Source organism: Monodon monoceros, unplaced genomic scaffold (assembly GCF_005190385.1).
Source record: "Monodon monoceros isolate NGI ecotype Baffin Bay Population unplaced genomic scaffold, NGI_Narwhal_1 Super_Scaffold_5, whole genome shotgun sequence".
NCBI lineage: Eukaryota > Metazoa > Chordata > Mammalia > Artiodactyla > Monodontidae > Monodon > Monodon monoceros.
In genome coordinates, this window is record NW_021703782.1 from 101,362,454 (window position 1) to 101,377,495 (window position 15,042).

The 15,042-nt window shown below is 35.7% G+C and overlaps 1 protein-coding gene and 1 pseudogene across 11 annotated transcripts in view; one reads left to right on the plus strand and one right to left on the minus strand.

Annotated features, from left to right (window-relative positions):
• Positions 1–15,042, plus strand: part of RABGAP1 (RAB GTPase activating protein 1) — a 179,581-nt gene that overhangs the window by 105,921 nt on the left and 58,618 nt on the right. The gene's annotated exons all lie outside the window — the stretch shown is intronic.
• LOC114883858 lies at positions 9,908–13,788 on the minus strand (annotated as a pseudogene).

The window sequence follows — 15,042 nt, forward strand, 5'->3', positions numbered from 1 at the left end:
GCAGAACTGAGACTAGAATCCAGGCCTTAGACCTCCCTTAGACTCAATCATGACACCAAAATAAGTCCAAAGGATTGTTCAGCCTTTCAGTCACTTGATTGGTCAAGTGCTTAGAAAATGTGCGTTGCCAGCAGGTTCGGAAAAAAAGAAACAAGTGTTCAGATTTTGATGTGGATGAAATAAAATAAATAGTCTTTCCATTGGTACTTTTCAACCAAACAAATTAAGGTTTGAAAAATCTTAATTAGTTAGAAAGTTTTCTTGATCAGTGGCAGTCACCTCAGAAAGGGGAAGTAAAAATACATGAAATGCGTGGTTCTAGAATGCCTTCATTGGTATTTATATTATTTGTACTGCTAGTGAGATTGGAGGGTGAAGTTGTTTTGTTTTTTGTTTTTTTTTGCGGTATGCGGGCCTCTCACTGTTGTGGCCTCTCCCGTTGTGGAGCACAGGCTCCGGACGCGCAGGCCCAGCGTCCATGGCTTACGGACCCAGCCGCTCTACGGCATGTGGGATCTTCCCAGACCGGGGCACGAACCCATGTCCCCTGCATCGGCAGGCGGACTCTCAACCACTGTGCCACCAGGGAAGCCCCGAGGGTGAAGTTTTTGCTTGAATAAAATTGAAGATCATTGCTTATCCAGTACCTTTTAAAGTTGCTGTTACCCAGGAATTTTAAATACAAAAACATAAAAAGAATTTAATTCCAGGTTGGCTCTTACTACCTATGTGATAAGCCATTACTACATAGATACTAATAGACCTTGGTTGGTATGATACCTATGTGCCGTTAAGTTTTTAGGTTAATAGAGAAAGATCTAACTAATTATATAGCTTTATACATTAATGATAGAATAAGATAGCTTTTAAATCTTTAAATGTTTCTTGATAATTGTTTCTTAAGATTAGCTCTTTAGTAGGAAAATTAAAATCTTAAACATGATTTTCTTATATATTGGGGCTCTAGGAAATATCATTTTTGCCTGAAAGCTATATAAATAGATATAATTAAAAGAAACATTGAAGCCTAGGTCATATACCTATAGTCTGTGAATATGTTTATGAATGCAGACCTCTTACAGAATTCTAAATGCAGTTCAGCAGTTCACTGATGGAGATGTTTGTGACTAATAGCATTCAAACACAGCTTCTCATATAGATTATTTTGTTAACTATATAAAAGAGAACTATAGAGCTTAAAGTCATTTCAATATAACTAGTCACTTTACAGCTGCTTTGTATTTTTGCTACTTAACAGGCATACTTAAATCTTTGACTTAAGACTTGTTATTTTCAGAAGAAACTAGCTTTTTAAAGAAAAACTGAATATTTGCTAAGCATTATGAAACATTCATAAACATTTTCTTAGAAATCATAATTTGATTGATTTGGTTATATAAAAATATAGCTTGGGGGGCTTCCTTGGTGGCGCAGTGGTTGAGAGTCCGCCTGCTGATGCAGGGGACATGGGTTCGTGCCCCGGTCCGGGAAGATCCCACATGCCGCGGAGCGGCTGGGTCCGTGAACCATGGCTGCTGAGCCTGCGCGTCCGGAGCCTGTGCTCTGCAACGGGAGAGGCCACAACAGTGAGAGGCCCGCGTACCGCAAAAAAGATAAAAAAAATATAGCTTGGGGAATGGGTCTTGATTTTGTGTGTGTGTGTGTGTGTGTTGTATTATGAGAGTGGGTGATTTTGAGAAGATTTTATAAGGGTATTTGATATGCAGTTTTGCTCAGTAATGTAAATAATACAATTGAAATAAGTATTTGGAATTCATCACAGTTATCAGAAACATATTTGGAATATGACTTTGTATGTAATAATTTTGGGTCTTCTAATTTAGATGACTCATAAATTACCTCCTCAACACCTTTTTACTCAAAATGACATTTTTTGTTTCACTTTGGTCAGATAAAAGTTCTCGAGTATTTCCTGCTTCTTGGACCTCTCCATGATGGAGTACTGTGAATGAGAATCAACAATAGCAAAGCAGGAAAAGATTGACGGTGTAGTTAGCAGTTGTGCCTTATCTATACATGATTTGGGACAGTTTTGCCAAACATTGAATAATTTTCCTGTGGGAAACTTGAGCCCTAAAAGGAAATGAACATAGCTAAAAGGCTGCATATCACATGGGACTTCGATTTATTTTTAGAATGGCACTATAATGCCATATTTGGATGGAGACAATGTGATAGCCGTACCTTATTTTATTAAAAAGCTGTGTTTTCTGAAGAAGCCATTTAATTTTCTATTACATTGTGTATATAGACTCAACATAGTAAGTATATAACTGTTCAGCTGATAACCATGCTAAATGTTTTAAAGTTAGCGGCGCTTATTTGGCAAACATTTCTGGAGGCTGCTTTTGGAGGCTGCTTTCTGCAATAAAAGATTCTTTGGCAGTTCACTGATTATAGAATATAGTTGTCTTTTTGTTGTGCATGTTTGGGGCAAGTTGTTTTCTTATTGGAAGGGAAAAAAGAGTAAAGAAGGATTAGTAGCATTGGGTGTTGGTATAGTTAATTGATTGTCTTGAAATAGCAGAGGTCTTTACTAAATGAGTCAGTGATAATAGAGAAACCCAAATGGATTTTTGCCTCTGAGAAATGATTTTTTTTTTAAAGATAATCAGCAAAGGTATTTCATTCTGAGCTCCTAGAATGTTTTGGTTAGCACAGTTCATAGGTTTTAACAAACAGTCATTGCACCATTTATATTTTGTGTCAGCTTTTCTGCTACCTGATTTATCTTTATAGTTTTATTTGGTTAAAATAAATTGATACAATGGATTTCTGAATTGGATACTCTCTAAAATTGCAGATCCCTCACAGTAGTTCACTAAGTTTCAAATATGGGAAAATCTGCCAAGTACACATTTTGCCCTTTGGCTTCTCTCCCAAGGTTGGAAATAGGCCAACATCATAAATCTCAAGTCTGATGGGAAAGAGCTGTCACTGATGGCAAGGCCTTATGCTACCTGCCTTCCATGCAGTATTTAATTTGCTTCTCATAAACTCTTCAAGGCAGTGACCATTGCATAAATTTTACAGATAGGGATATTAAGGCTCAGACCAGGGATATTAAGGCTCAGACCAGTTAAGTGACTTATCCAAGGTCATACAGTTAGAAGTAGGGGAGGCAGTTTTCAGACACAGAACTGCCTGACCCTAGAGTCAGTGTTCTAACTACCACATTGTGTTCTGTTACATCATGTGACCTCGGTAGAGCACCTAAAATCCATCTTCTCTATTCTTTGTCAGAAGTCCAGCTCCAGTCTTCACATAGTTGTAGCCAGATTCTGCAGTGCCTTCAGTTACTTCCATGTTTATGGAAATTTAGTTACAGTTTGTTCTGTGTTTGATGTAGTTGGAATGGAAATTTTAAAACATTAATTACTGAATACAGTAGTAATTACTGAATACAGTATTTCATTTATTTAAATATGTTAAAGCTTAGTTTCTTGTCTCCCATTGGTCGAGCTTTTAAAGTCTTTTATTAAATGTTATTCAGTGGCAGTTTTAGTAGAATTACGATTTTTGCCTATAAGAGCAAATCATCAGGATAAATTTACAAAGTAATATCTACCCACAAATCCAGTTTATACTAAAATTCCTGCTATTGCATTGGTATGGAATAACAGCACTGCAAGTCGAAAGAAAACTGATTTGAAGATCAGTGGTGCTAGTTACATAGGGACAAGTAAACTTATGTTTGCATGACTATACATTTTTATGTTCTTGAAATCTGAATTTAAGGTAAAAATGTTTTTGCGCTGTCAGTGTTAAATTAGCCCATCAATCAGATACTTATTTCTAGAATTCTTGTTGATTGAACTATGAAATGCTATTGAAGGGCTTTAATTTGTTTTATACAAATACACTGTACCTCATTACTAAGGTATTGAGGTACCTTATTAGAATATTTACAATTCAGAAAAGTAGGAAAATGTAAATAAGAGATTTGAAAAATAGAGATAGAACAGGAAGATAATACACAGATATACAGGCCATGACCTCCTGTATTGTTTAAGATTGGGCTGCAAATTTGGTTGTGAGGGTTCTGGAGGCCAAAACAAAAATGGACATTTAATCATTGTCCATGGGGAAAAAAATAGCCATATTTCTTTAGAAGAAACAGAATTTCTGATAAGGACACTGAGTAATGTGGTAGGAGGTGTCCTCACCACCATGAGATACAAGATTTCTATGGCAATTTTTTTTAAATAGTGTCTCAAAACATGCCAGTAGCACAGTTTCATGAAGGCGGTTCTTTGAGAGGCCAGGATATTGTGGTCTAACAATACATCTATCAAGTGGTCAACCCTAATCAAAGAATAAAACCATAATAATTTAAAATATTACATATTTTATTTTAAAACCTGAAATGATTTAAAACCTGAAATGATTAAGATACATGTTGGAGGCCACCTAGCATTTAGGGAAAATGCCTTTTCTTTGAATAATTTACAAAAGGGCCACATGTTGAGACTTTTTTCACTTTGTTTTTGTGTTTAAGAGCATCATATATTTCTCTGTGTAATTAGAGCTTTAGCGATTTCTGCTTTTTCATAAACACTGAATAGCCTTCATATGAGTAAAAGGAGGAAGCACATTTTCAAAGTCTGTATCATGTTGATTTTAGTTATAAGAGTCTAGAAGACAAAAGCATTTTTTCATATATTAGGAATTATAAATGCTATTCACTACTGATAAGAGAATTTCTTCACTTTTATAGTATGTTTATTTGGGTTAAGAACGTGAACTAGAAAGCTGAACCAGTTGGGTTCCAGTCCCAGCTCCTCACTTTGCTTGCCAGGTGATTTAACTTCTTTCCTCTTTTGCCAAATGGGGGACATAATAGAGCCCACCTCAGGGGGTTGTTAACACAGGTAGAGCTATATGATATATCCGTATATAAGGTGCTTAGAACAATGAGTACAGATCCTTGTTCGCTCTAGTTATTATGGCTTAAATAATTATTTTTAAGTCTGTAAAGGTGAGTTTGTCAGTAGGAAGTAAGTGGCTCTGAACCTTATATGTATCATATATCCCCTGAGAATTCATTTATTCAGAAAATATTTATTGAGTTCCTGCCATTTGTCAGGTACTCTTCTAGGTGCTGGAAATGCATGTGAACAAAACAGAAATCTCTGCCCTCATGAAGCTTCACATTCTAGTGAATCTGTTAAAATCTAAGAATGTTCTTAGAAAAATAACACACAAAACTTTGCAGTCAGTGTCAGAGAATTTATGGTAAACCTTAAATCTGTTTATTAAATCTCAGGCTAAGAATACCTTACATACCTTCTTTTTATTTTGTCAGAATTCCTGTGAGGCATTCCTTAAGATGGCTACAGTATTTGATTTTAAAAGATAGAGCTATTTTTTAAGCGACAAAATAATTGTTAACTAAAATAATTGTTAACTGTTTTTCTTAATCACCTTTTTTGACTCTGTTAAAGTGGTGTTAATAGAAATGCTATTAGATTTAACATGACCCATTGAAATGAAATTTCCAGATTTTGCAGGTTTTTGTAGGCCCATCTTGATCTTGCCCAAACACAAGAACATCTGTTTTCATAGGCTTAGAAGTCTTATTCTTCACCTTTGCACTTAAGCAATTCTGCTACTTCCGAAACACATGAAATTAAATTACAAATGACAGGAGTTATGTTTAATTAAGAAAAATGATTTTACCTCCAGAAGGTTTTTAGTCCTTATTTATTAATTTTATAGTATAGTACTCCTTCAATTTCATTTTCCTTCTTTTGAGTTTTTTTCTTAGGGAATTTAAAAAGCTAAGTCTTTAAAATCACTTCTGACAATCTGTAGCTGGCTTTTAAAGAGCAAAATGTAACCAAAAAATTATTTTATTTCTGTGAAACATATTGTAAAGAGAGGATATAGCATGATGGATTTGAGTGGAATTTTGGTGGTATTTGTTTTGTTTTCATAAGTATTACATGATGGCTTTTAACAAAGCATTTATAACATTTTGGATAGTCTTAAGAAGATCTTTTTCTTTAGGCAACAAGCTACTTTGGAAATAATCTTCTCTATGCTGGTTATTTCTCATGGCAACCTTCCACTGCATTTTCTTTGTTTGGGTACTTTCTTTTTCTTCCTGCCATTCTTAGCTTTCTATTTTTCAACTTGAGTTTACAAAGGGTGTGTATTCAGAGGGTTTCCGTCAGTTCCCAGTACCTTGTTAATCCTGAGAAGTTACTCAGAGAGCCAATTCTCACAGTAAGGTATAAAAATAGTCATCCAGAAAAATTACAGAATGTGGTACCACTGTGATTTGACCTAATGGACGACTTTCAAAACCAAGATGGGAGAAGGAAACAGCACAAATGTTATTTCCTTAGATTTTTCTTTGCACAGATTATTTTAGACAAGCCTTACAATTTAAGAAAGTAACAAAACGTCACTATTGCTTTCTTACATACACTAAAAAGAGCATAAGAACTGGGGACAAGAAAGAAATCATCTAGAAATCAATTACATCAACAGAGCCTCCTTTTTATTACTATTGAGCTTGTACCCACAGCCTTCACCAGTTTTATTCCACAAATTTAGTCCAGCATTTTATTGAGTGCCTAATAAGTGCAAATCTTAGTATGATATGTTTGTTTCAATTAGTGAGCCAATACTGATATATTATTATCAACTGAAGTCCATGTTTTATTTAGATTTCCTTTGTTTATTCTTAATGTCCTTTTTCTCTTCCAGATCCCATCCAGGATACTTCATTATATTTAGTCCTCCTGTCTCCTTAGGCTCCTCTTGACTGTGTTTCAGTTTCTTAGACTTTCTTTGTTTTTGATGACTTTGGCAGCTTTAAGGAATACTGGTCAGGTATTTTATAGAATGTCCCTCATTTGGAATTTGTCTGATGTTTTTCTCATAAGGTTATGAGTTTAGGGGAAAAATAACACAAAGGTAAACTCCCATTTTCATTACCTCATATCAAGGGTATGTACCATCAACATGACTTGTCACTATTAGTGTGGACGTTGATCATCTGGCTACGGTCATGTTTGTTAGATTTCTCCATTGTCGTTACTCTTTTTTTCCCCTTACCATACTGTACTCTTGAGAAGGAAGACACTGTGCACAGCGCACACAGGAGTGGGCTCCCTCCATAAGGGCAGGGTGGTTTTTTTGTGTGTGTTTCTTTTCCGGCTGTGCCGCACGGCATGCAGGATCTTAGTTCCCCGGCCAGGGGTCAAACCTGTGTCCCCCTGTGGTAGAAGCACAGAGTCTTAACCACTGGACCAGTAGGGAAGTCCCAGGGCAGGGTGTTTTCATAAATTATTTGGAATTCTTCTTCATGGGAGATTTGTCTCTTTTCCCCCCATTTATTTACTTATTTGGTTGTTTATTTATATAAGTATAGATTCATGGATATTTATTTTATACTTTAGATTATAATCCAGTAATACTTCATTAATTTTGTTGCTTACATTGTTCCAGCTTTGGCTACTGGAAACTCTGGCTCATGTTTCCCTTTGACATGTTCCCATTGTTGTGGGTTTGTTTTCTTTGTGGTGTGAGTCAGGGGGGAAGTTCTTCCTTACTCTTTGGCAATTCTAGGTGTTCCAGGATCATCTTGTATATATTTCCTGCCCCAGCACTAGAATCAGCCATTTCCATAAGGAGCCTGGTTCCTTTTATTAGTAAATGGTATTAGAAACCAAGATCCTGGCACTAGGTGTGCTCATTGCTACTGGGTGTTATTGCTTCTAGGCCATGGCAACTGACAGGACAAGGAAATATATGCATGATAGTGCTGTCTTTTTTGTTTTTTTTTTTTACATCTGTCACCATGTGGGTTCAGCAAACAATGCATTGGAATTAGAATGGGATGGAGTCAGTAAACTTTATGTGTAGTTCTTTGCAACTTTAGGTACAATTCTTAGTTATATACAGACTAGAAGGAGGCCAGGACAAGTACGTAAGTGACTATTCCAAAACAGCAGGGCAGCTGCTGTGAGGGTGCTACCAGTGTGGTATATAAATCGGTACAACTTTTCTGGAGGACAAATTGGCATTGTAAGTCAAAATCCAAACACAAGAGTTACGCTGGACCTTTGGGGGAAAGGAGTGATTGTGGAAATAATCTCTTACCCCTTAAGAATCATGGCTCTACTTTATAGCCTTGTTTATAGCAAAAGGAGTAGAACAGCCTGAATCTTCCAAAGTCAGAGATTTGGCCTAGTAAATTATGGTATAGACATGTGACAGGTTACTGTGCATTAAAAATGCTAGGGTAGGATAACTGTCAGATAACAGGAAAAAAGGCTCACAACATTTTACAGTTAGTAAAATTAGTAAGTTAGTAAAATTAATTTTCAAAACAATGTAAGCTCATTTTATAAAAATAATTATATAGAAAGATATATGCTTATCAAACATTAGCTACAGTGAAATTATCTTTTTTTCTCATTTTCCCCAGTATTATTATTGTAAGGAAGCAAAAATGTCTTATTAAAATAAGAAAACAAGAAGGGTTTGTTATTATACTAAGAAAATAAAAGGTTAGATTTTTCCTTTTAAGATGCAGTAAGATATATCATTAATTTGGGGTTATGTTTGGGGAACAGTGACTAGTCCCATTTGACAGGAGTATGGGAAGGGGAAATAAAAAAGATTTGGATTTTAGTGTGAGGTATTAATTCTTAGTATTTGTTTAGTGAATAAATTTTTAAAGTGCTATTATTTTAGAGTATGGTATTTAATGAAATTATTTCCAACAATGTATGTATGTATTCCATTATATGGATGGTAATTTGTTTATCTCTTTTTTTATGAATGGACATTTGGGGTTTCTAGTTTTTGGCCATTACAGATAAGGTTATTAACATTTTTGTACATTTTTGGTTTTCTTTTGGACACATGTTTTTCTTTCTCCTGTGTGATATGTAGGAGTGAATTGCTGGGTCTCTGAAAATGCCTATTTAACTTTACAGGAAACAGCCATGTAATTCACTAAAGTGGATGTATCATTTTATATCTCCATTAGCAACAGTTAAGAGTTCCAGTTGTTTCATATCCTCACCAACATTTGGTATTGTCTTTTTATTTTAGCCAGTCTAATATGTTTCAATGTGTATGTTTAGTTTCTGAATTGTGTATACTGTTTGTATTGCTGCTTGAACTATAAGGGACAGTATGGCACTATAATTACAGGGTTTCATTTAAATCTTTACTACGTTGCAGATACAGAAATATACAGACTTTGAAGAATTGACTTTTGTAAAATGCAGCAAACATTTTTAAGATTCATTATTACATGAAAAAAAGTGTTCAAAGGTAAATACATTTCAAGTTGTTGCAGCTTGTTTGTGACAGAATTTCTGCAAGTAAAACAAAAAGTTAATCAGTAGTAACATGTCAGTATATTCAAAATCATTACAAAAATCTTCTCTCTGGTCATGTTGCTGGTGACAAATTATTGTGTTGTATATTTAGAGAAGGGCTTGGCAAACTGCAGCAAATCCAGCATGCTTCTTGTTTTGAAAATAAAGTTTTATTAGAATGCAGAAATGCTTGTTTATTTACATATTGTCTATGGCTACTTTTTCTCTACAAAGGGAGAGTTGAGTATCTGCCATCTGGCTCTTAACAGAAAAAGTTTGCAAAATGTTAATACTGCATGATCATATGGCAGTTTTGTTTTTTTCTGGAGATTAAAGCTGTTTCTCTTACGATAAATGAAGCAACCAAAACATAAAGCCAGTTGATTAAAAAAGAACTACTTCTTGCCATTACTTCAGTAGTTTTCAGGACCTATCACCTTACAGTCGTTTTGCCATTCCCTGTTCTTTTAAGGTTTATGTCTCTGTATGATTGTCTCAAGTACATTTGTAAAAGCTTGTTCTCTGTTAAGTCATTTTACTAATTATAGTCTGGTGAAAGGATGTATTTGGTCGACTTAATCAATTTCGCCATGAATAGTGTCAGCCAATATGCCTTATGCTAGCAAGTTCCCTATGTCAGCTACATTTATGTTGAACTCCTTAGAAATAAAAGGACTATGTATTGTGATATAAATCTTAATTTTATCAGCACTTGGGTGTCGATATTTTACAAAAGCTCTTTGCTGTGTTCTCTTAGGAAGGAATCATCCATAACGTTACTGTGATTTGTTTTCAGAATCTTTTCAAATTTAACGATGTCATTATTCTGATAGGAACTTACTGAATTCATCATTGTTAGAATTTTTGGATCATTTTTGTACAGCTTGGCCTCTGGCAAGTCAAATGGATTTATTCCCAAGTTCTTCAGCATATTTCCTAAGACCAAATATTTTAAGCAAGTGGTTCACATGGAACTCCTCGATTTATTATCATTCTTGAAGGCTTCAAAAATTCAGCATGTGAATTTTCAAAATCACCTAATCTCAAGGGCATTTTCCCCCTTACTTATCTGATGACTCCCATGATCAAATGGTTGAGGGATGGCAGATGGATGAGAACTAACCAGTTACAGAGTTTTTTCAGTTTTTTGTTATATTCCCATTCTATGTGCATTTGAATGTCCAAGTCATATATCTCATAATTTTATATCTTTTTTCAAGTTATCTTTATCATCAGTCTAATATGACTGATAAAACTGGCATAAAATATTTTGAAGCTTTCCATATTCCTCTCAATTCTTCATATAATTTTCTAACCTTCATGCTTGTCCTAAGCCAGAATCTATCATTCTTAGCATGTTTCAGAACTTTAATTGTTGTTTCATAAAATTCCTAGAGTGAATTCATCTGACATTTAAAAAAATCTGAATTCTCGTTTGGAAATATTCCAGTGGATATATAATTCAAGAACAGAATTAACAGCTTTTTCAGAATAATTTCTTATGGCTGAACTACAAATATAGATCAATAAAATGTCCATTCATCTTTTCTGGAAAGTTTTGTCAATGTGAAATTTATTTTAATCATTGTTTTAGTGCTTTTAAGTCCCCTTTCTCCTTTTTGTTTTCAAGTTCTAGAACTTTTCAGAAATTACTTAATGCTGCTTTGGGTCATCTTCCTTCAGTGCTTTGAAATTATCATTCTGATTTTCCAAATCTCCATTGATTGAATTACTCTCTGCAGAATGTTCCAGGTGGTAGCCCTCCTGTCATTGCACAAGAAATCATTCTCCTTGGTAGACACTTTGGCTGGCTAGCTCATTGTGGTTTTAATTGGCATTGTCCTGGTAACTACCTTTTCATTTGCTTATTTGCCATTTGTATATTTTCTTTTATAAAGTGCTCAATTTTTGTCCATTTTAGTAATTGTCTCTTTCTTTAAGTTCTATATATATTCTGGATACAGTTCCTTTTGAGATATATGTACCGCTTGCCTATTTCTTTTCTTAATGGCATATTTTATAAGCAGAAAAATTTTAATTTTAGTTAAGTTCAGTTTATTATTTTTCCTCTTAATGATTCTAGGGGTGCAATAAGTTTTTGTCATGCTGCAGTTTCACAGTTGAAGCTGGGACTATTTATGGTCGGTTGTTGGTTTGAGCTGTTCATGAAACAGATTTATTTCAAATAAAGATTTCTTAATTCCCAGTATGCCTGTGGTTTTCTCTTTGTGTTGCTATTTTACATTCTATGTGTTGGTTAAAATTAAAACTGAGTTCAAGAGAATTCCCTGGTGGTCCAGAGGTTAGGAGGACTTGGCACTTTCACTGCAGGGCCCAGGTTCGATCCCTGGTTGGGGAACTAAGATCGCGCAAGTCGTGTGGCACGGCCAAAAATAAATAAATTTAAAAAACTGAGTTCAAGAGAATTCACATATCCTAGGCTGAATAAAAATTGTTAACCCACAATAATATAGCATATGTTTTTGATACAGACTCCTTTTCCTTGTCATTTCTCTTGATAATTGCAGGATGATTTGATTTATTTTGCATTTAGAGCTAGACTCAAAGTCTTTGTTCTATTTCTTTTCTTTTTTTGGCGGTACGGGGGCCTCTCACTGTTGTGGTCTCTCCCGTTGCGGAGCACAGGCTCAGCTGCCATGGCTCACGGGCCCAGCCGCTTTGCGGCATGTGGGATCCTCCCGAACCGGGGCACGAACCCGTGTCCCCTGCATTGGCAGGCAGACTCCCAGCCACTGCACCACCAGGGAAGCCCCTTTGTTCTATTTCTCATGACAGTTATTTTCTCTTGCCTGCATATGACACAATTTGGAAGTCACTAATGAGTCAATCATTATAGCAGTCTTGGTTTTTTCAGGTATTTAGTTGGAATGTCTTTTAAATTATTAATAAGGTTCTTTTCTGATTTAGTTTAGTGCCTCTTTCACATGAGTCTTGAATTAATAAACATTAGCATTAGAGATTCTAGTTTAGGGAGAGCTGTTGACCACATGAGCATTGCCATCACTCAATCTTACGGAAGCTTTTGGACTTTTATTCGATATATTTATCAAGCACTGAGTATGTGTCATGCATTGTGCTAGGCTCTGTGGAAGTTACAAAACTAAAGTACAATTTCTGCCCCTACATGAATAGCTTTATAGGAAGATAAGATATACAAAAATAAAAATAATACATATTCTAGGAACCATATGGTTGAGTGTTCTGTATGTCAGCGCGCACGTGTGTGTGTGCGCGCGCGTGCACGCACATGTGCATTTGTGTGCATGGGTGTGTGCTTATGTGTGAGTGTGTGTGTTCAGAGGACAGCCCCAGCTGTCAGCCATGCTGGAGACTTTGCTCACTTTCACTTTTATCAAGTATTTTATGTACGTGTCAGATAATACTGGAATCTCTTTACATGTTTATAATTTATAGACACATTTAATTGTAACCCTCACTGCAACTTTATAAGGTAGATGCTATTAGCCAGAGAAGATAAGAAGCTCACCTAAAGTTTTTTAGCCAAGTAAGAGATGAGCCAGCTTTCAAACCCAGATATGTCTGACTCTAAGCTACGCCCCTGGTTCTAAGGCCTTAAGGTAAAGATGGATTGACATCGTTCCCATCATTTAGGTACATATAGCTAAATTAGTACTGGGAATTCTTAATCTAAAGGACCTGCATCATCCTGGGTCTCTTTTTCAATTGTATGAGTATCCCCTTTTGTTTGTTTTTCCATTTTAAAATCACCTTTATTTAGATGTAATTTATATACAGTAAAATTCACCAGTTTTAAGTGAACAACTCAATATGTTTTAATTACCACCACAGATATGGTGGATAATAATTCCATCACTTCAGAAAGTTCTCTAATACCTCTTAAAAATCAGTCTTCTCTTGGGCTTCCCTGGTGGTGCAGTGGTTGAGAGTCCGCCTGCCGATGCAGGGGACACGGGTTCGTGCCCCAGTCCGGGAGGATCCCACATGCCGCGGAGCAGCTAGGCCCGTGAGCCATGGCCGCTGAGCCTATGCGTCCGGAGCCTGTGCTCCGCAACGGGAGAGGCCACAGCAGTGAGAGGCCCGCGTAACGCTTAAAAAAAAAAAAAAAAAATCAGTCTTCTCCCTTTAGCTGCAGCCTCGTCCAAACACTGATCTGCTTTATATAACTTATGATTTTGCTTTTCTAGAATTTCATGTACATGGAATTATAGAAAATAGTCTCTTGTGTCTGTCTTCTTTCACATAGTCTAATGCTTTTGAGGTATATCTTATGGTGTGTATCAGTAGGTTTTTTCCCTTTTTATTGCTGAGTAGTATTCCATCACTGTATGCACATACCACAGTTTATTTATCCATTTACCCATTGGAGCACATCTGCATTGTTTCCAGTATGGGCTGTTAGGAATGAAGCTGCTATGGACATTTGAGTTCAAGTATTTGCATATATTTGTATTTTCATTTCTCTTGGATAAATACATAGGAGTGGAATCACTGAATTGTATGGGAAGTGTACGTCTAACTTTATATATAAGGAACTTCCAAACTGTTTCTAAAGTATTTGTACCATTTTACATTCCCACCAGCAATGTATGAGAGTTCCAGCTGTTTCTCACCCTTTGCCAGTCCTTGGTATATTGGGTCCTTTTAATTTTAACATTTAGTGGGCTTGTAGAGGAATCTCATTGTGGTTTTAATTTATATTTTGCTGATAACTAATGATGTTGAAATTTTTTAATGTGCTTATTTGCCATCTATATGTCTTATTTTATGAAGCATCTATTCAGTATTTTACCACCATTTCCCCCCTTTTAAAATCAGTTGTTTGTCTTATTTTGAGAGTTATATATCTGGATTCAACTCCATTATCAGATAGATTTTATAGGTAATTTATCCTATAAATTCATGGTCATGGCTTACATTTTCATGTTTTTAACAGTGGTTTTTGAATATTAAAATTTTTTAATTTGATGGAGTCCAGTTTATCATTTTTTCTTTTCTGATTCTGTGACTCATAGGCACCCCTCTACATAGCTCTGCAGCTCTCTTTCTGTTCAGCTTTGCCTCTCCAGTACTCTGAGCTATAAATTCTAGCTACCTTGCCCTCCCTGAATTCTGCTGTCTTTTTTCTCAGCTCAGGGAGGCACTCCCCATCCCCAGCTCTGTTTCAGTTCCTTCTCCATGTGCTACAGCCTGGAAGCTGCCACCAGACAAATAGCTGTTGTAGTCTTAGGTCTCACCTTGGATTTTGTCCTGTCAGGGATCACCACAGTTCTGAGCTGCCTTAACTGCTGTTAATGATGCATTTAAAAACTAGTAGTCTGACAATAAATCTCTTTGGAAAGCAGTTTGGCAATGTCTTTGAAGGTTTAAATAGTTTACAGGTTAAGAAAGATAGGCTTTAAAGATGGTTCACCAGAGATGGAGTTTGAGGCGGTAAGACTAGTGTTTAAGGGTACAGACTTGTAATGAGTAGTAAGTAAGCCAGAGATCTAATGCACAGTATTATAAATATAGACAGTAATGTTGTACTATAATTGTGTAATGTGATATTGCTATAGCAATCATATTCCAATATAGTATACATGTATCAAAAGTAACATGCTTTAAATTTACACAATGTTGCATGTCAAATTTATTCAGTAAAAAAAAATCTTTTTAAATGTAAAGTTAGTTCAGA